The sequence below is a fragment of the Schistocerca gregaria genome, chromosome 8 (assembly GCF_023897955.1).
Source record: "Schistocerca gregaria isolate iqSchGreg1 chromosome 8, iqSchGreg1.2, whole genome shotgun sequence".
Classification (NCBI taxonomy): Eukaryota; Metazoa; Arthropoda; class Insecta; order Orthoptera; family Acrididae; genus Schistocerca; species Schistocerca gregaria.
Window position 1 is genome coordinate 165,798,342 of NC_064927.1, and position 19,115 is coordinate 165,817,456.

Genomic DNA, 19,115 nt, shown 5'->3' on the forward strand with positions numbered 1-19,115 from the left:
ATCCTTGGATGAAGGTCCTCTGCACTGAAGAACCACTACAAGTTTAGCCTGAAATGTGGGCAGTCCCATGACGACTAGCCACATCAACAATCTATAGGCAAAAAGCTAAAGCTGCGAGGTAACCTAATTAAAAAATAAGAAAGGACTTGAGATTAGTCAATAAGTGTCAAGAGGTGCATCTTAAGCAGACAGCGCTAATTTGAAAAAAAAAAGTACGATAATGGGAGAAGCATTAAAGTTCCACGTCTAGAAACAATCCACGGAATGCAGTGTGTATTCTGCACTGAACAAAGGAAAGACGTACTCCTTCCTGACGACTGTAGAAAAACAAGACGGAACGTTGACATTAAGCAAAAGACGATACACTGTAATAAATGTCATATGTTTAATGCTTCATACCAGAAGACAAAGAGGAGGGGAATGTTAAACCCCACACAACAAGCTTCGTTGCAAGATCTGCAACTACGTAAGGTAACAAGGATTTCACGAAGCAGAAAATTCGTTATATACTAGAATAATGTATTAGAATAAACCATTAAAATACCAGAAGAAAACAGCACTCATAATTCAGTTATACGTCACGCATTTAGTATGTTCTAAATGTGTTACTTCATTCTAAAATCTTTCCAAACATGTGGGTGACAGCTAATATGAGATCGAAATAATTATGAAAAAATCCCCCTCGAATGCACAAACTACCTGGTGTTTACCTAGGTTTCAGCGTGGGTAACCACGCCTTCTTCAGAACAAATATAAAACAGCTTGCCTAAATAGACATAGTCAAAGGCTAAAATCAACACCTACAGCGGCAAGACCCCATAAAAAAATTCACATATACAGGGTACATATGTACCAAGTCAATAATATTACTTATCTCAACCCTGTGTGTTCTGCCTCGCCCCATCGTGAGATCTGGTGATCTGGGACGCCATTTCATAAAACAGGTGTCCCCTTCTGTAACAAGGCTGATCCATCGATGCGGCAGCTCCGTGTTCAGGTACCCATGAACTTCACAATGTAAATCGGGTGGAGCCCCATCCTGCTGAAAGATGAACGGAGAGTCCGATTGCATTTGAGGCATGAGCAACATGCCCAAGTAGGAATATCCATTGACAGTGCTCTCGGCGAAGAAGAATGGCCTTTAAGGTTTTCAACGTGACAAATTCATTGCATTCATTGCAATTATGTCTGTTCACTTTCCAATTTGTGTGAAAAGTGGCTTCGTCGCTAAAAATTAAACGATCAACAATGCTATCTCCATCCTCATTCAATTATTGCAATTGCGAACAAAACTCAAAACGATTGTTTTTGTCGTCATATTTTGAGCTTCTGCACTAGCTCCAATTCGAATGGTTTCATAGACAGCTTCTGTTGCAGGTCTCTCCAAACTGTCATTGGAGGCATTTCGAGTTCACCGGATGCACGACGCATCGATTTCTTTGGACTCCTTATGAATGTCTCTCGTACGCGCTACACATTCACGTCACTCACACTTGGACGTCCGTTTGTCTTTGCCAGGCACAAGCAACCCGTCGTAACGCATTTGTTGTGCCAGTGGTAAATGGCCTTCCCTGTTGGTGGCCTCTTACCGTCCTTAGTTCTAAACATCTGTTGAACAGCTGTAGCACACTTGTTTTTGTCGAACTCCAACACACAGAAAGCTCGCACCGCACCTGAACTCGCCATTTTTGCGGCTAGCGCTGACTATCGGCAAATTACCAAACTACGCTGTGGAGGTATACATGAAAAAAAATTCTGGGTTTCTCTTAAAAGTGACATAAGTGCGTTATCTGTACAATGTTTGGTTCTTGTGCAATAAATAATTGAAAGTGTTCCTGTACTTTATGTACACCGTGTATATTATATTCAGTAATTCTTTTTTTCTTATCAGATATTTTTAAGTCACGCTTAGAGATTTGAAATCGATATAGGCTGCACCAAGATGTGCACTGGACACATATTTCTAATAATGGTGCAACCAATTACTTTAAAATAAGGAGTCGCGTCTTATTCATACACTGCAGGGCTTAAACACAACTGCACATAATACAATTGAAATTCCATTTGATACTTCTTTTACTTTTCTCATTGACGTACGTAGTTGTTGTTAGATACGAATGACTGGGCGTCACCCTCTGATGAAATCACCCCTAACGACCTTAAATACAGACCTATTTAAATTAAAATAAACATTAGTTAATTTTCACTATTTTTTCCACGGGGCAGGAGGTTAACGGCCAATAACTTCACCAAATAGAGAACATGAACCAAGAATGTCCAGAAGTGTCTTGTTCCCTTTGAGATCGATGAAATATGCGAAATAGATCATTACTTAGTTTGCCGTATACAAGCAAGTTTCTTTTGTCAACAAGTTTCTCCTCCCTACTAAAGGAAAGAATGCTCTGCAAATTACTAACGTCGGCAACATGAAAATCGTACAGTTGTTGAAATCCACATTGGCACCAGTATAATAACGAATTCATTAAGAAAACCTAAGAATTACAACTCCTCGGTGGAGGAAATACGATGAAAAGTCAGGGAAACTCCAAATACCTAACTGGTATACACACTGTCCAATGACTTTAATGTGACCAACTCTCAAAATTCCGAATAACCATCTTCTGTAGCAGTTTCGAAGTTAATGAGGTTTTGGAGGTTACCGACAGGGATGTAGAGCTATGCCAACTCCGTGGCCAGCTTCGCTAGATTTATCGGTTGAGGTACCACGACGCGACCATTCCTATCGAGGTGGTCCCACAGGTTCTCGGCTGAGTTTTAATCCTCTCTGTTTGATGTCCAGGGGAGAATGGTGAAATCCCCTTGTGCTTTTCGAACCAAACCACACTCATACACATAGCTTTGTGACACGCTGCATTGTCCTAATGGCACACACGATCATACCTAGGAAGTACAAAACTGAATATCGGTGTGCACACGGATCTAAGGACAGAAGAACGTTTGTGTTGATCCATTCGATCTTTCAGCATGACGAAATCGCCCAGGTAATGTCACAAAGCATCCCCCACAAAATAACGTTCCCTCCTTCGGCCTGGACACTCCCTACTGCAGGTGTTTTTTTGACAAACGTTTCACACCTATATGCCAACGATCATCTGCTCGATGGCGCATAAAACGTGGTATCTGAAAAGGCCGTCGCCACTCAGTGGGCGTCCAGTTACGGTACTTGCGTGCAAATTCCAGCTCCCGTCGTCGATGAAGAGCAATCAGCGTGGGTGCATGAACGAAGTAACGTTCCCTCAACGGTCGTTGAGGAGACACTATTGGAGCCCGTTGGTGGGTTCTTGCTCAAGAGTTTCATGTCTATTCACCTACACACACCTCAGCACCATCGTTCTTCCCTGTCCTGTATGGCTCGTGGTGCATCACAAGTGTCTCGGCGCGCGTCTTGGAGAGCACCGTTCACACTAGCACGGTATACATTAACCCTAGTGGTGTGCCAACTATCTACAATCTGAGGCATCAAAAATGGTTCAAATGGCTCTGAGCACTATGGGACTTAACATCTATGGTCAGCAGTCCCCTAGAACTTAGAACTACTTAAACCTAACTAACCTAAGGACATCACACACATCCATGCCCGAGGCAGGATTCGAACCTACGACCGGAGCAGTCGCGCGGCTCCGGACTGAGCGCCTAGAACCGCTAGACCACCGCGACCGGCTCTGAGGCATCTCCGAAGTGCTTCCCCCCCCTTGGTCCGAAAGCCAATGATCATGTGGATTGAGATAAATCTCCCTGTTCCTGCATGACGACAATGACTCCATGTTTTCCCCCGACACACTTTATATATCCTCCACTGCTAGTGTTTCCACCTGCCGTCTATGATTGTTTATGTCGAACATAGCCGGTGGTCCTCTGCACAGAGTACTCGACAAGTGCCATGGCCGATCAACAATCCCACAGAGTGCCATCTGTCTGCAGTTTCTGTCCATTTTACACACTCTTGGCAACTCTGAGCTTTCCACAGGAGGTCGGACGTATTTGTTTATTCACAATGAAGAATGTGGGTCCATTGCCCAGCTAGACGTATCACTTATATAAATGCGAGGAGTCTGTTCTTTCGGATACGTCCAAAAGCAGTGTACTATAATACAAGAAAAAAATCTTTTTTCTCAATCATACATATGTAACTATTAAGCTATCATCATCAAAGAAATACACGTCATGTTAACAGGGTTGGTAAAACAGAAGCCTATAGACCCACTTTAAAGTAACTCAGAATGCATTTTTCGCCTGTAAAGTACACAATTAGTATTGGTGACCTGCTGTTTAATTAGACAGAGGCGCAGTCTCAGGAAACAGTTCCAAAAGGAATAAGGTGGCTTATCAATAAGCCAGACTTAGTTTATGTATTCAAAACCGATTCGCGAACCGCTGGTTCTAACTATATCTTCATACAAACATTGAAAAATCTGTTTGAACACTTCGTTGACACTTGGTGTATTCTCGTCTGTTATTAAGAAAGTAAGAGACTTGATGTAAGCCCACGAACTGATTTATGATCATTGGAATGTTACCCATAGTATCAGAGTAAGTTAACTCAGTTTTATTTTAAACCATCCGTTCCCTGACTGGTTTGATGCGGCCCGCCACAATTTCCTTTCTTGCACTAATCTCTCCGTCTCAGAGTAGATCCGGCCTCCCAGGTCCGCAGTTATATGTTCAGTATATGCCGAAGTTTGTCATTGTAATATTAAAATGTAATAAAGATGTAAATTAAATAACGCAGATGATTAAATTATGAGGGCAAATACTTGGGAAACGTTTCCTTATCTCCTGTATACACCTCGTGAAACGATCACGGTGGAAAATCAGTGAAACTTGATCTCATGTAGAGTCTTACTGAAAGTCGTTCATCCTACGCACAATTCACGAAGCGATCAGTAGGAGAAGCGGTCAGGGTGGGGTGACGGGGGGGGGGGGGGGGGGGGGGGAAGCCGAGGGCAGGGGAATCATAGCTGCAGCGAAATACCCTCTGCCTTCTACTACATCAGACGTCAGTGTAGAATGGCGGAAGTAAAATGTCAAGGTCTTGAATACAAATACTTCCAATCTATTAAAATGTTTGATCAACAATGCACAATTAATATTAACAACCATACATTAGTTGACTAGTAATAGATGAGCAATGGTGACCAGAGATGCATAAAATTTCCCATAGTTCGTTTATTGTGGAGTCAGTTTATCCTGCAGTAATAATCCAGTTGGTCTCCATTTTACTAGTGATATGTTTTTCATTTATCATCTTGCTGGTTAAATGTTTCTGCCGGACTAAAAATCCATAGGTCTGTCACGTCTTTTACTGTATTGAGGGAATTTTGAAAAATTTTTATTTTGTCCACGTCACTTGCAGGAATTTATTTGATTATTGCAAGTAATATCGCAATGTACTAGTCTCTATGATTGGACATGCATTTACAATGGTATGTAAGCAACAAGTGACTTGTAATATTTCTGGTACATAGTAGCAAGTACCAGACGTAAATGGGTGTTAGGGGTTTGGGTCCATAATCCGAGATGGGTGTGTTACGACACTGGAGCGCTGTAGAGTAGACAGTACTACATATACTGTAAATAAGAACCCTAATGCATGTCAATGTGAAAAAATACATGACGTCATGTCACAAGCTCTATCCGTAGAAATTGGCATACAACAACTTTAATCCTGTATTTTAATTAGGAAGGTGTCTCGTATGGTAATACTTGTTGGCTTAATGGCATATATATGCATTACATTTTTATAATACCTTCATATTTAGTTCACGGCTTATTATAAACAATATGAGATTTTAGTGCTTTTACTTAGAAACACTTATTGCATGAAATGATTGGTGCTAAGGGGGTTCGATTCCACGACCCAGGCGTTGCACAATATGGTATGCATTCGCCATAAAATCTGCTGTGTTATTTGTATCAGCGATACTTATGGTTAACCCTCTCCAAAGTGAAAGACATGCGTTTCCATATTACAAGTAAGCGTATGTTTCGTGCATGCGTACTCGCTTGCTGCACTTATTCAGATGTGTATGACCATTTATCTGCAGTTCTCATGATGACACGTGTTACCTGTATCAGCCTCTTTCGTAATACGGTCCTACGAAATGGTGTAGTAACGTCAATTTTATCCAATACTTTTACCTACGATTTTATGCATGTAAGATCAGTGTACAAATAAGGGTTTGGCTTTGAATGCAGCCTCTGCACCATGGAAAGTGATAGCGTCAGGTGACGCTTAATAAGGTGCTGCGTAACTCGAGGTTTCTTACCAAAGGTTGCATAAATAATGTAAATAAAAAAGGAGTTTTACCTTGTTTGTATTTCTGCAGACTGTGAATAACATACAATAAGAAAATAATATTTTAGATTTCACCATTGACTTCCTGCACGAATGTAGCAATTTTTTATATTCTATTATAATCTCATGAAACAGGAAACCTTTTAATGAAAATTCATGGTTGTACATGGGAGAGCGCGCTAGTCGTCACCTCCTGGTTTTGTACGTGTGATTTAGGTGCTATGTTAATTTTTCAAACAAAATCGTTAACATTTGTAGTAATGTAGAACTGATATGTTATACAAATGTTATCAATAAATGATAATGGGTGCCGCAGTACCATAGCAAATTAATAGGCAGTCATATGCACATACTTGTTTGTATGCCAAAGTGTCCTGTTGGCCATTAAAAATTACGTGGGTCATTTTAAAGTAGGTACCGATATGTAATAGAGTAAGGGAAATTTTATTCATGAACGTAAACTGTATCTCAGACTACAATACGGACATTTATTCACTTTTCTACATTGTCACCATAAACATTTAAACATTTGTCAAGTCGTGTCACCAGCATTTTATCCCAGCATTAAGGAACTCTACAGCATGACCGTTAAATCAGTTCATTCGAGTATGAAATTCCTTCAGTTTTGGAAACAGATGAGAGTCTGATTGAGCTAAGGGAGGGCTGTATCGTGGATGATCCAGAAATTCCCAGTGAAATTTGTCCAGCTGCGTCTTTGTCGTTATCGTAACGTGAGGGTGTCTTGAAGCGGAACGACACCGCTAGAGGGCAGTCTCCTCCAGCGACTTGAACCGCGCGCCTAAGCTGTCATAATGTTTCGCGGTACCTCTCAGCATTTATTGTCATTCCTCTTGGCAAAAAGTCTTACAGAACAATGCCTTTACAGGTCCCAAAAATCGTGGCAATGGTTTTCCGTGTTGAAGGTTCCTGTTTGAATTTTTGTGGTTTCGTATGGGAGTTTGAATGATGCCCTTCACTGTATTGACGATTATTCTCTGGAGTGTCGTGCGCAATCCACGTTTCATCATCAAACACAATGTGACTCAAGAACTCGTTACTGTAATTGTGACAGCGCTGCAAAATAGGCAAAGAATGTGCCATTCGATTTGTTTTGTGTTCTCTTGTAGACGTTTTCAGCACCCATCTCGCACACGTTTTTTGTAGTGACTTTCGTCAGTAACTATGTGTAACACTTCTGGTCTTGTGGAAATTTCTGATGCACCTCGTCAGTAGTGAAACCTGTGTTTTTGGCGAATTGCCTCTTCAACTTTTTGTGTCAAGTCTTCATTCATAGCACGTGGGCTGTCCAGATTGTTCTTCATTATGAACATTTGTCCTTCCTTCATTAAACATCCTACCCCATTTACTCACATTTCCATCATTCATCATTACACCTACACCAAAAACTTCAACAAGCTGCTAGTGAATTTCGGCAGGACGAAATTGTTTTGCATTTAAGAACCGAATAAGTGAGCACACTTCACAGTCAGCGGGATAACTGACTGACATGGCGACAAATGAAGCATTATAACCATCCAATCAACATGGTCAGAAACGTGAAACGTAATGGCGGCGTAGTAAGAGACTAGCAAAGAGTGGCCGACCATAAACCGGCGTTACGTAACTGGATGAGTGGACAAGATGCGATGTCGGTTCTTACTTTAAAAATGACCCTCGTATGTTTGTCAGTTTGGTTGTGTCGTTAAGGTGTAACAGTTGACACATAGGCAGTCTTACCAATGAGAGATTTGTTGCTCACAGTTTGAATTTCTTATACAAAGCTATTTGTGTCTTTTAAGGTATATATATTGTATTGTATTGTACTGTATGGGGACCTAGAAACGACGGAGAGGCTCGTAGCCCTCAGTGGTTCACAACGCCACAACAGGCTACAGCAGTTCACTCACCTCCCGGCCACCCCACACCGAACACAGACAGGGCTATGCGGTTCGGCCCCAAATGGACCATCCCGGGAACGTCTTACACCACATGAGTGTAATCCAATGTTTGCGTGTTAGAGTAATTACGGTGTACGTGTACTTGGAGGTAGTGCAGCAATCGCAGACACAATGTAACTGAGGCGGAATAAGGGGAACCAGGCCGCATTAACCGATACAGATGGAAAACCGCCTTAAAATCCATCCACAGACTGGCCGGCATACCGGAAGTCGACATTAATCCGCTAGGTGTAAGGTTTGGCAACGGGAAATTCAGTCAGAATCCGGTAAAGACTGCACCAATAAATTGACTATTCATGTAGCTGAGACGAGCAAAACAAAAATATAGCAAAGGTTCTTCAATACTGTGTAGTTACGGACTTACCAGCTGGAAGTAACATGCTCGAATCAGCAGTGCCTTAACTATATATGGAAAACATGTAGCTGCTCCTTTGTTTGGAGTCCACGTTAATCGCAAGTCGTCACATACCTTGCTAGATCAGCCAACAAAAGACAATGGCACACCTATTAACGTGTATTAGCGATCAACCTAACTAATGGGTTGAGGACGACTTTACCGTTACAACCATTTACTAAGTTCTTAAGTTTTCTTAATGTTGGAGAGCACATACGTTACCACTCGGAGAGTATTGGGAACTTGAATTATCATTGTTCATTCGACAGAAAAAAACCAGTAATTCAAGATGATTAATGGAAGTAGCGTTCTTCGGAAGCTGTAAACTTGTCTCACTTTTCAGGTAACAAATTGTTTCTGCAATACAAATTTCGGGCTGTTTCGAGACGATCTATTGGTGGAATAAGTTTGCGCGGTCGATAAAGGATTTGAAATGTTGTTCAGAAAGGACATGTTGTGTGGACCGAAAAAAATGTTGATCAGAAGCTGTGACATCTGGTGAATATGGCGGTTGAGGTAAGACCCCATCAAAGTCACTTGAAATTTTCTTTCACTCGATTTCCAACCTGTGGTTTGCACAGACATGAAGCAGAATGACTTTTTCGTGTCTCTGACCGTATTTCGGGCGTTTATCTCTTAGGGGGATACACAAATTCAGTTACTGTGCTTCGTAGCGTTCAGGATTCGCCGACTGACCCAGCTGCATCAGCTCAGGGTACATCGTATCCACCATGACGCATTTTGTCGTTCACATCAAAATCGTTGCCTTTCATTCGCCGCAACCTGCTATGCGTGTTGATTCCGGCAGAGCATGTTCTCCATACGCTTCCACTAGCAAACGATGACTTTCTGCAGCAAATTTCTTGAGATGAAAGCAGAAGAGTTACACTTCCCGCAACCGCTGTTTTGCGGGTATAGAAGCTGACATGTACAAGGTACTAAACAGGTATGTTCCTTTCAATCCACTCGAAGGTCACACATAGACCTGAAGGCCTAATGTTCCCAATCTTAAATGGATCTCGTCTCGCCGTCCGCAGTGGTGCTCTAGTCCAACTGCTGAACTCTCTTCCGTAACAGCGAGAATTAATTCACGCTCTCGACATTTGTCGGGACAGTTCATATTATGAGGATTTTCACGAAGGGTTGCAGGCAGATTGACACACATTTAGCCTGAATAAGCCGCAACGTACTGAACTCAGAATGTATTCTCAGAAATAGTCAACGTCGCGCCGACAGCCAGAACATTCACCACCCCAAGAGGAAGAACCACTTTAAAACAACTAGGGCACTATAAGAAAAGATTGGTGTGCAACGAGATGTACGGCAGAGGTTCGCTAGTACCACGTGGGAGAGTGCCTCCGGATCATAAAAGAACAGTCATGAAAATTCGTTCATAGGACAAGCTCTGATCGCAAGTGACGAGCTTGTAAAAGTGGATTTTGTGGTAGAAGCATTGCTGGTGGTTGTGGAGTTACGAAATCCTCACCGACTTGAAATATACACGATATACACAAAGTAAACTCTAATACAGCTAATCATACAATTAGTCTTATATTGTGTAAATGACTCATTTTGCGTTTCTATAACTAATACAGGCAAGGAAATTTATTTTCTATGTTTCTGATAGGATAATAACACAAGCATCAACCAAAACATACAACATGAGTTTGTATGATCTTATCGCCCTGAACTGCCATACAGTTTTAAAATTAACATTAAATTTCTATTAGTACTTTCCGCAGCCGAGTTCTGAAATGCATCTGCAGATGGCAAATTCTACACTGTTCATCCTTTCCTGCACAAGGGGGTGCAAATGAGGGAATAGCTCTAGAAGGACGAAAAGCCACAGGGGTGCATTCAGCTGTCACTGACGTGAAAAACTGATTTCCTACACTAAAATTGAGTCATAATATGCAATCAAACTCTGGACCAACAGAACCTGCAAACAAATTAGTATCGCAACATTGTCCGAATCTATCATTGGCACGTGGTGATTGATATTCTACAATCAAACTATGTTTAGTTTTAGCTCCAATTACGTTGTCACAAAATTAAATGATTGTTGCAATTGAATAACATATTCATACACACATACAAACACACACAAAATTAGACACATACGCATAAGCTGCGCTGAAGGTATTTGAATCGAAACACATATTTATTGCTGTATTTATTGTTCTAACAAAGATATTTGCTGTGTTTAGGGTCGATGTATATGTGCATCTCAAGTACTCTAACAACTATCACCTTATTAGTCCATGTGGTATGTGGATCGCTGAATCATTGCCAAATTTCTATAGATTTATTCGCTGTTTCTCAAAGAATTATTTCAACGAAGCAAATTGATCTGCATTTTGTTTCCTGATTTTGCAGCATAGAATGCTTCACATATCTGCTTATATACAAATCCGACGAAATTGTTTCTTTTTATAAAATAAATAAGGAAATTAATATTTGATAAAGATGGAGATCATCCTCAACAGCAGTTCCTAATTTCGTTACTGTACCCTTTGTTCTATCATGAACTATATTTCATTTTGTTACGTGGTAAAGTAAATCTCAATCTTTTACCTACCATCAGGCGTCAGAGACCCGTCCGTGATGTTTAATATCTCCTCTGTAACAACATATTTTATTTTAATGAAATTTTATGACTTTTCCTAATTTGTTAAGTTAGTCATTTTTTTTGGAAAAAATTATGATAATTTACCTATGTATTTTTGTTAAAGTGTTGGCGTATGTTTCCTCCCGTACGGGAAATGCAAGCTCGAGCGCCTAGAAGGAATTTTTCAACTACCAGATGTCTGTCTGCGCAGCGTTCGTTATGTCATTCGTCATCGTTGCTTCGCGCTGTTATTGTTTCGGTGTTAAACAGTGCTCCTTGTTATAAGCACATGTTTATTTTGGGGTATTATTTCATATTAGTTGTCTGTTCTACAAACTGAAAATGTTACGGAGGAGTATCAGACGATGAGATAAGGGAATTGTTGGAGAGGTCTTCAGATTTTGAAAACCCACCTAGTGAATGTGGATCGTCCAGTGATGTTTATGACGATGTAGAAGTCGGTAAAAACTTGGCGCTACACAATGATGATGACCACGAAGAACGCCTTAACTAAGATGGAGAAGAACAATTTAGTACAATCCTACCGACTGTGAATTATCGTGTTCTCGTAATGGGAATGACATATGGGTTACAGCTCCTCAAGCTGGAACTTCTGGTTGGCGGAGCAAAAAGGATGGATTGAAAGAAGACCAGAAACCTACAAGCTGGCGTGTATCCCTTATTGACAAAGTGTGTTTGTGGAGCACCAAGGAAGGTCGAATCTTTTACGAGGACTGGATGAATATACGTACGCATGAAATGAAAAAGTCTCGTGGTGTTCTGATCCTGACTGGAGTTTACAGATCAAGAAATGAAGATACCAGTCAGCTTTGTAGTGTCCAGAATGGCCGACCAGTGTTCAATGAAGTTATGTCTCGCGACAGCTTCATTGCTACTCTAAAGGTGTTGTGCGTTGGCAGTGCAGCAACCCGATGTGAACATAGGCCAACTGACAAACTGGAAATAACCAGAGAACTTACGAAGCGGGAAATTACCCTTAGGGCCGCCTACATTCCGGATGATGCCAGCTGGTCACATTTCGAAGTCGCTGTGCATTCCTACAATATATCCCATCAAAACCTGGTAGATTCGAAGTAAAGTTCTGGGCAATTTGAAACAGTACAACAGGCTCCTGCTGGAAGACGAAATTGTATTAAGGGAAAGAGGAAGAAACAAGAACCATGCGACTTGGAGAGAATGTTGTGAAAATTCTGGTTATTTAACTTGAAAAGTCTGTTCGTAGTATCATCTGTAAGATTTTTTTTACGTTTCTCGATTTAGCCCATAGTTTGTTGTCAAAAGATCTGATACTTGTCGGTACTACCTGCCAAATTTTTTTTACACCTAAGGACCATGATATTTACTATTTGGTTTTCAACCAGATGTTATCATTACAAGTAAAGGATCCTGAAATATAATGACATACAATTCCACAATGGATGGCATTGAAACCTTGTACCAGAAGGCTGGATTCTACAATGGGAAGAGAAAGCATGCCGCCGGAAATTGACGGTTTTCTTCAACATGATCCATGAAAGAGTAATGGATGCACTCATAATTTGGATGATACTGGCTATCAATGAAAAAAATGAGACGTCTGACTTTCATCATTTATTTGTGAAAGCAGCTAGCAGTAGTAAAGAAATCAATGAATTCATTGGTAGCACCGGATGCAGAAAGGGCAGTGAAACCACCAGCCAAGAAAATGAGAAGATGTGCATGCTGCATAGAGAAGAAATATGGAAAAGGGCAAATTACGTGTTATAAGTGTGCCAGACCTGTTTGCTCGGGACATTATGTTATTGTCTGCAGACAATACTCATATTTGCAATAGGGATAAAATCCACCAGTAAAAGTACAAAAACTGTGTTTTTTAAAATGTAAACTTCAAATAAATATTTTTTTTAGAATTATTTGTGCCTCAAAAGTCGTTCACATCATAAGTAGTTAAAATAGTGTCACTTCATTTAAGTTCAAACAACAGGGGCCTGAGAGGCTCAACTAGTATGTAATGCTATACAGCTTTTCCGGTAAGTATATGGTTAAAGAAAGAAACCGTTACAGTTATAATAGGTGTCAACCAAAACATCTGTTGTGGTAAAGTATTGATAGTGGAACACAGTTTAATAATTGCCTTAAATGAAGAGGACTGAACCAATTATGCGAGACGATATTTTTCCCATAGGTTCTTTTTCTTCTACTTACTTGCTTAGAAAATTTACAGTCGCGTCAGGTTCACCAGACATTTGACCTACACTTCTGGATGCAGGCTTCCTCCAATGTTCTCGGTGCACGACATTCAGTCATTAACTATTAATTAGTGTCCGTCTTGCTCCATTAGATCATCCTCATTTACAGTTTGGCTGAGACCTTTGAAGACTGTATGATTCGGAATAACATATGGAGCCTATACTTGAAAATGCTTAATCGTGTGACACAGGAGCACTAACGCACGACTACAGATCTGTTTAATGCTAAGATAAAATAACAACAGCAGAATACCTGTGTGTTAGTAAACGTAGAGAAGGTGAACAAAGTAGATTCTATAATACGTCTAGTGAAACTGTAAATTAGACGACAGCAAAATAAACCATGTGTGTACAATATTTAATGTGACACTGCCAGCACAAAGTAATTGCTAACATTGTGTGAAGGAGAATAGTAAAGTAGGGACAGAAGCTTACATATAGCGTACTGAAATAAATTTAAGAGTTGTGCCTTGTATAGGGCGGAAATGTTCCCTAATTACATTTGAAATTACGAAGAGTACAATTTCCGGAATATGACTGCCAGTCATTTCTTTTTCTATGATTGCTTGAAGTACGGTTCAACTTTGTCCACATCCAATGACGTTTTATTATGTTGATGAGTATTATTAGACGTCAGCTGTACATGTATACTTAGATTTATGGTATCCGAGGCTTTTCAGTTGTATTTATGGATGTAAGTAGCCGAGGGAGGGGATGGTCTTTCTGTTAGTACGTAGTTAATCCTATAGGGGGGATGAGTTTTCCTTTCGGAAAATTTGAAATGCGAGTTAAATGCCACCACTAATGGAACGTTGCTTTCATAAAATCTTAAATGTAAAATAAATGCCAGCACTAACGGAACAAGAAAAAATTAATGTAAATAACAGTATCACACTGTACGGTGCCCTTGAGAACGAACTCGTAGTGCAGCAGTTCCTTCCCTGTTGTTTGCACGTGGCGTCACAGCTGTCGGCACAGTTTCTCAGTCGGCTGACAGTGACATTATAGTAAGCAAGACGTTACCGGGCGGTCTCTTGAGTGGCGGCCTTGCAAGAGAAGTCCAGTGGCGACAACGTCAGCCTCTCATGTCTTACCTTGTGTGTGATGACGCGAGGTACAGCTGGCGTCTGTCTAACAAGCGAGCTCCTAGCGAGTGCGTGACACGTAACTAAGTTTCAAAGTTGCATTTGTCAACAGTAGGCCAATGCACACAGTAAAAAGAATCATGGATGTTTCAAGCAAAGATTAAAATTAGGAGCATAATCTTTATTGCTTCGTATGTTTCATATTCTGTGAAGTATAATAAGACATTCGAAAGGTGGTATGTCTAGTGTGACATGGGTCTGCGGCGTGTTTTAAGGCGGAAATTCTAGCGAAGTTCCAGAAAAGTGTAAAAAGAGAACCATTGCTCAAAAGGAAGGCATATTTGACGAGAGCTTTCTTGATGGCCAAGACGCCCAGCATTTCTCCATTAAGGATCGAGCTCTGCTGGTAAAACTATTTTACGAAAAGGGTGACAGTGCGCCAGTAGCCCTGCAGAAGTTCCAGACACACAGGAGTGTGTGAAAAGGTGTTGGTAAACATGGTTAAAATGGCTCTAAGCACTATGGGACTTAACATCGGAGGTCATCAGTCTTGTATATTTAGAACTACTGAAACCAAACTAAGGACAGTACACACATTCATGCCCGAGGCAGAATTCCAACCTGCGGCCGTAGCAGCAGTGCAGTTCCGGACTGAAACGCCAAGAACCGCTCGGTCACAGGGGCCGGCAAAGGTTTTGGTCCAATGTCAGCTAATGTGGAGTAAATTATTACAAAATTGGAAAAGAGAGGTTCTTTGGACGTGCAATGTGGCAGAGGGAGGAAAGCAACTGATCCGACGTCTGTCGATGTGAACACAGAACTGCAGAAGGATTCGAGCGGTGATGTCCCGACACGTAGTGCATGGGGAACTGCGCGAACGTTGGACATGCCTGCGAGGACGGTGCATAAAATCTTGCGAAACATTCTGCAATGCTAAACATACAAAATAACTCCAGGAGTTGCTTCCTGCTGACCTGCCACCAAGACAAACGTTCGCTCTGGAATTTCTTGTTCGCATGGGAGTGAACATTGAATGGTCATGGAACATTCCGAGGACAGACAATGCCCAATTCCATTCTTCGCGTTGACGGCATCGTTTATTGTAGGGCCGTATTTTATCGAGGATTTGAGTCACGCTGGTCCTGTTACTCGTACTATCACTCGAAAACGCTGTGAGAGTCTTTTGCGCAGCAACGTCATTCCAACCCTTCAGCAGTGTGGAGGTGTGGGTGGGATCATTTTTAAACAACATGATGTTCCTCAGCACATTGCACAGCCAGTGAAGCGGCTGCTTAATAGGCATTTCAGAAATGCTACAGTTATCAGCCATCATTTACCTACAGATAACCTTATCTTAAGCCAAGTGACTTCTGGCTGCGGGGTGAAAAATTTTGTGTTCAGTTCTTCAATTACGAACGTAGCTGAATAGAAGGCACGCATAGCGCAAAGCATTCTGAACTTGACCCCCGAGACACTTCGATCTGTTGTGGAACATGGTGTGGTAGAAAACGATGGACAAGATATTAAACACATATGACGCCAGACTCAAGATAATTAGAAACTGCTGTCATTTTCCTTTCTATGTGGTTTCTCACCACAGGATGATTAAAAACCAATTCTTCTCGTACGATTTGGTACGACATTGAGGTGGTGCATGGGCTTACCTAACTACACTGAAGAGGCAAAGAAACTGGTACACCTGCCTAATATCATCTAGGACTCCCACGAGCACGCAGAAGTGCGGCAACACGACGTAGCATGGACTCGGTTAATGTCTGATGCAGTGCTGGAGAGAACTGACACCATCAAACCTGCAGCGCTGTCCACAAATCCGTGAGAGTACGAGGGGGTGGAGATCTCTTCTGAACAACACGCTGAAAGGTATATCAGATGTGCGCAATGGGGAGTTTGGTGCCCAGCGGAAGTTTTTAAACTCAGATGATGGAACTGGCCAAGTCCGTCGGAATGCACAATGGACATGAATGGATACAGCTGATCAGACAAGGTGTACGTGTCACCTGTAAGAGTCGTATCTACACGTATCAGGGGTCCCATATCACTCCAAATGTACACGCCCCACACCATTACAGAGCCTTCACCAGCTTCAACATTCCCCTGCTGACATGCAGGGACCGTGGGTTCATGAGGTTGTCTCCGTATCCGCACACGCCCATCCAATCGATAAAATAGGAGAATAGTAAAATAGGGACAGAAGCTTGCACATAGAGTACTGAAATAAATTTAAGAATTGTGCCTTGTATAGGGCGGAAATGTCCCCTGGCGGCCCGCCACGAATTCCTTTCCTGTGCTAACCTCTTCATCTTAAAGTAGCACTTGCAACCTACGTCCTCAATTATTTGCTTGACGTATTCCAATCTCTGTCTTCCTCTACAGTTTTTGCCCTCTACAGCTCCCTCTAGTACCATGGAAGTCATTCCCTCATGTCTTAGCAGATGTCCTATCATCCTGTCCCTTCTCCTTATCAGTGTTTTCCACATATTCCTTTCCTCTCCTATTCTGCGTAGAACCTCCTCATTCCTTACCTTATCAGTCCACCTAATTTTCAACATTCGTCTATAGCATCACATCTCAAATGCTTCGATTCTCTTCTGTTCCGGTTTTCCCACAGTCCATGTTTCACTACCATACAATGCTGTACTCCAAACGTACATCCTCAGAAATTTCTTCCTCAAATTAAGGCCGGTATTTGATCCAATCGATAAAATTTGAAACGAGACTCGTTCGACCTGCCACATATTCCCAGTCATAAAGAGACCAATGTCGCTGTTGACGGGCCCAGGTGAGGGGTAAAATTCTATGTCATGAAGTCATCAAGGGTACGCAGATGGTCCTTCGGCTCCGAGAGCCCCTAACGATGATGTTTCATTGAATAGTTCTCACGCCGACACTTGTTGATAGCCCACCATTAAAATCTGAAGCAATTTGCGGAAGGGTTGCACTTCTGTCACGTTGAACGATTCTCTTCAGTCGTCATTGGTCCTGTTCTTGCAGAATGTTCTCCAGCCCTCAGCAATGTCGGAGATTTTATGTTTTACCAGATTCCTGATATTCACGGTACTCTTCATCGCTATCTCGGAGATGCTGTGTCCCATCGCTCGTGCGCCTCCTATAACGCAACGTTCAAACTCACTCACATCTTGATAACCTGTCATTGTAGCAGCAGTAACCGATCCAACAACTGCGCCAGACGCTTGTGTTCTTATGTAGGCACTGCCGACAGCAGCGCCGCATTCTGTCTGTTTAAATATCTCTGTACTTGAATACGCATGCCTATACCAGTTTCTCTGACGCTTCACTGTAACAGTGCCGCAGCAGTTGGCTGCCAAACGTGTATCGTCATGAACACTGAACAGAAGGGATTGTGGGAGACCATAGCCCTCGTAGTGCGCTTCATGCCATTTGCAGCCGATCACATTTACGTTATGACGATTACAGTGCCATCTCTTTGCAAAATATTCGTTTTTTTCTTCCCATGAATTTCGCTATGCGTCGACAAAATGCCTTTCAAATTTGTCGTCCGTCTAAATGACAGTTTTTTTGCCGACAGCGTTTTCAAAAAATAGTACTTTGAAATTTAATTGTGAATACCCTGTACGTTTTCAGTCCGCAAGACACCTTGCAGTGCATGGCGAAGGTTTCTAATTTCTTCATGTTCTATTTGCCAACGTTGTGTGAGGAGAAAGAGTGCGGTAAGGCTTCGTACGACCTCGAATTGCTGTGGTTTTACCTTTCATGGCCATTTCGAGAGAAGTGGGAGAACATAATATTTTACTCTACTCTACTCTCTAGAACGTACGAGTACGTTCAAGGATTTATAAGGTTACTCCCCCCCCCCCCCCAAAATGTTCAAATGTGTGTGAAATCTTACGGGGCTTAACTGCTAAGGTCATAGGTCCCTAAGCTTACACACTACTTAACCCAAATTATCCTAAGGACAAACACACACACCCATGCCCGAGGGAGGACTCGAACCTCCGGCGGGTCCAGCTGCACGGTCCATGACTGCAGCGCCTGAGACCGCACGGCTAACCACGCTCGGCAGTACTCCCCCGTGAGATGCATCACGTATCTCGTATAGTGTCTGCACTGCTGTTGGATAACCACAGCCGTGACCATTTCTTGTTTACTAGCAAGGAGGTGAGACGACAATCGAATTTTTGTAATTTTTATATTCATGGTACGTGAAGTTCAGAACTCAAATAACAGTCAGCTAAAGCTGCTGCATATAATTCTAAAACATCTCGAGAAAATCGACTCTGAAGTTTTCCGGGTGTCCTTAGTACCATACATCTAGTTTGTATTTTCCTTGGGCTCCGTAGCTTTATGATAGAATGCCCGCCGCCATGAGGGCGGCGTCAAATCGATTTCTGGCCATGACAAATTTTTAAACAAAGATATATGTTCGATGAGCATTTCCATGAAACGTAAAATACTATACTGCGAAAAAAATCAATCTGAGATGTGTTTTTTAATTTAAACCATCT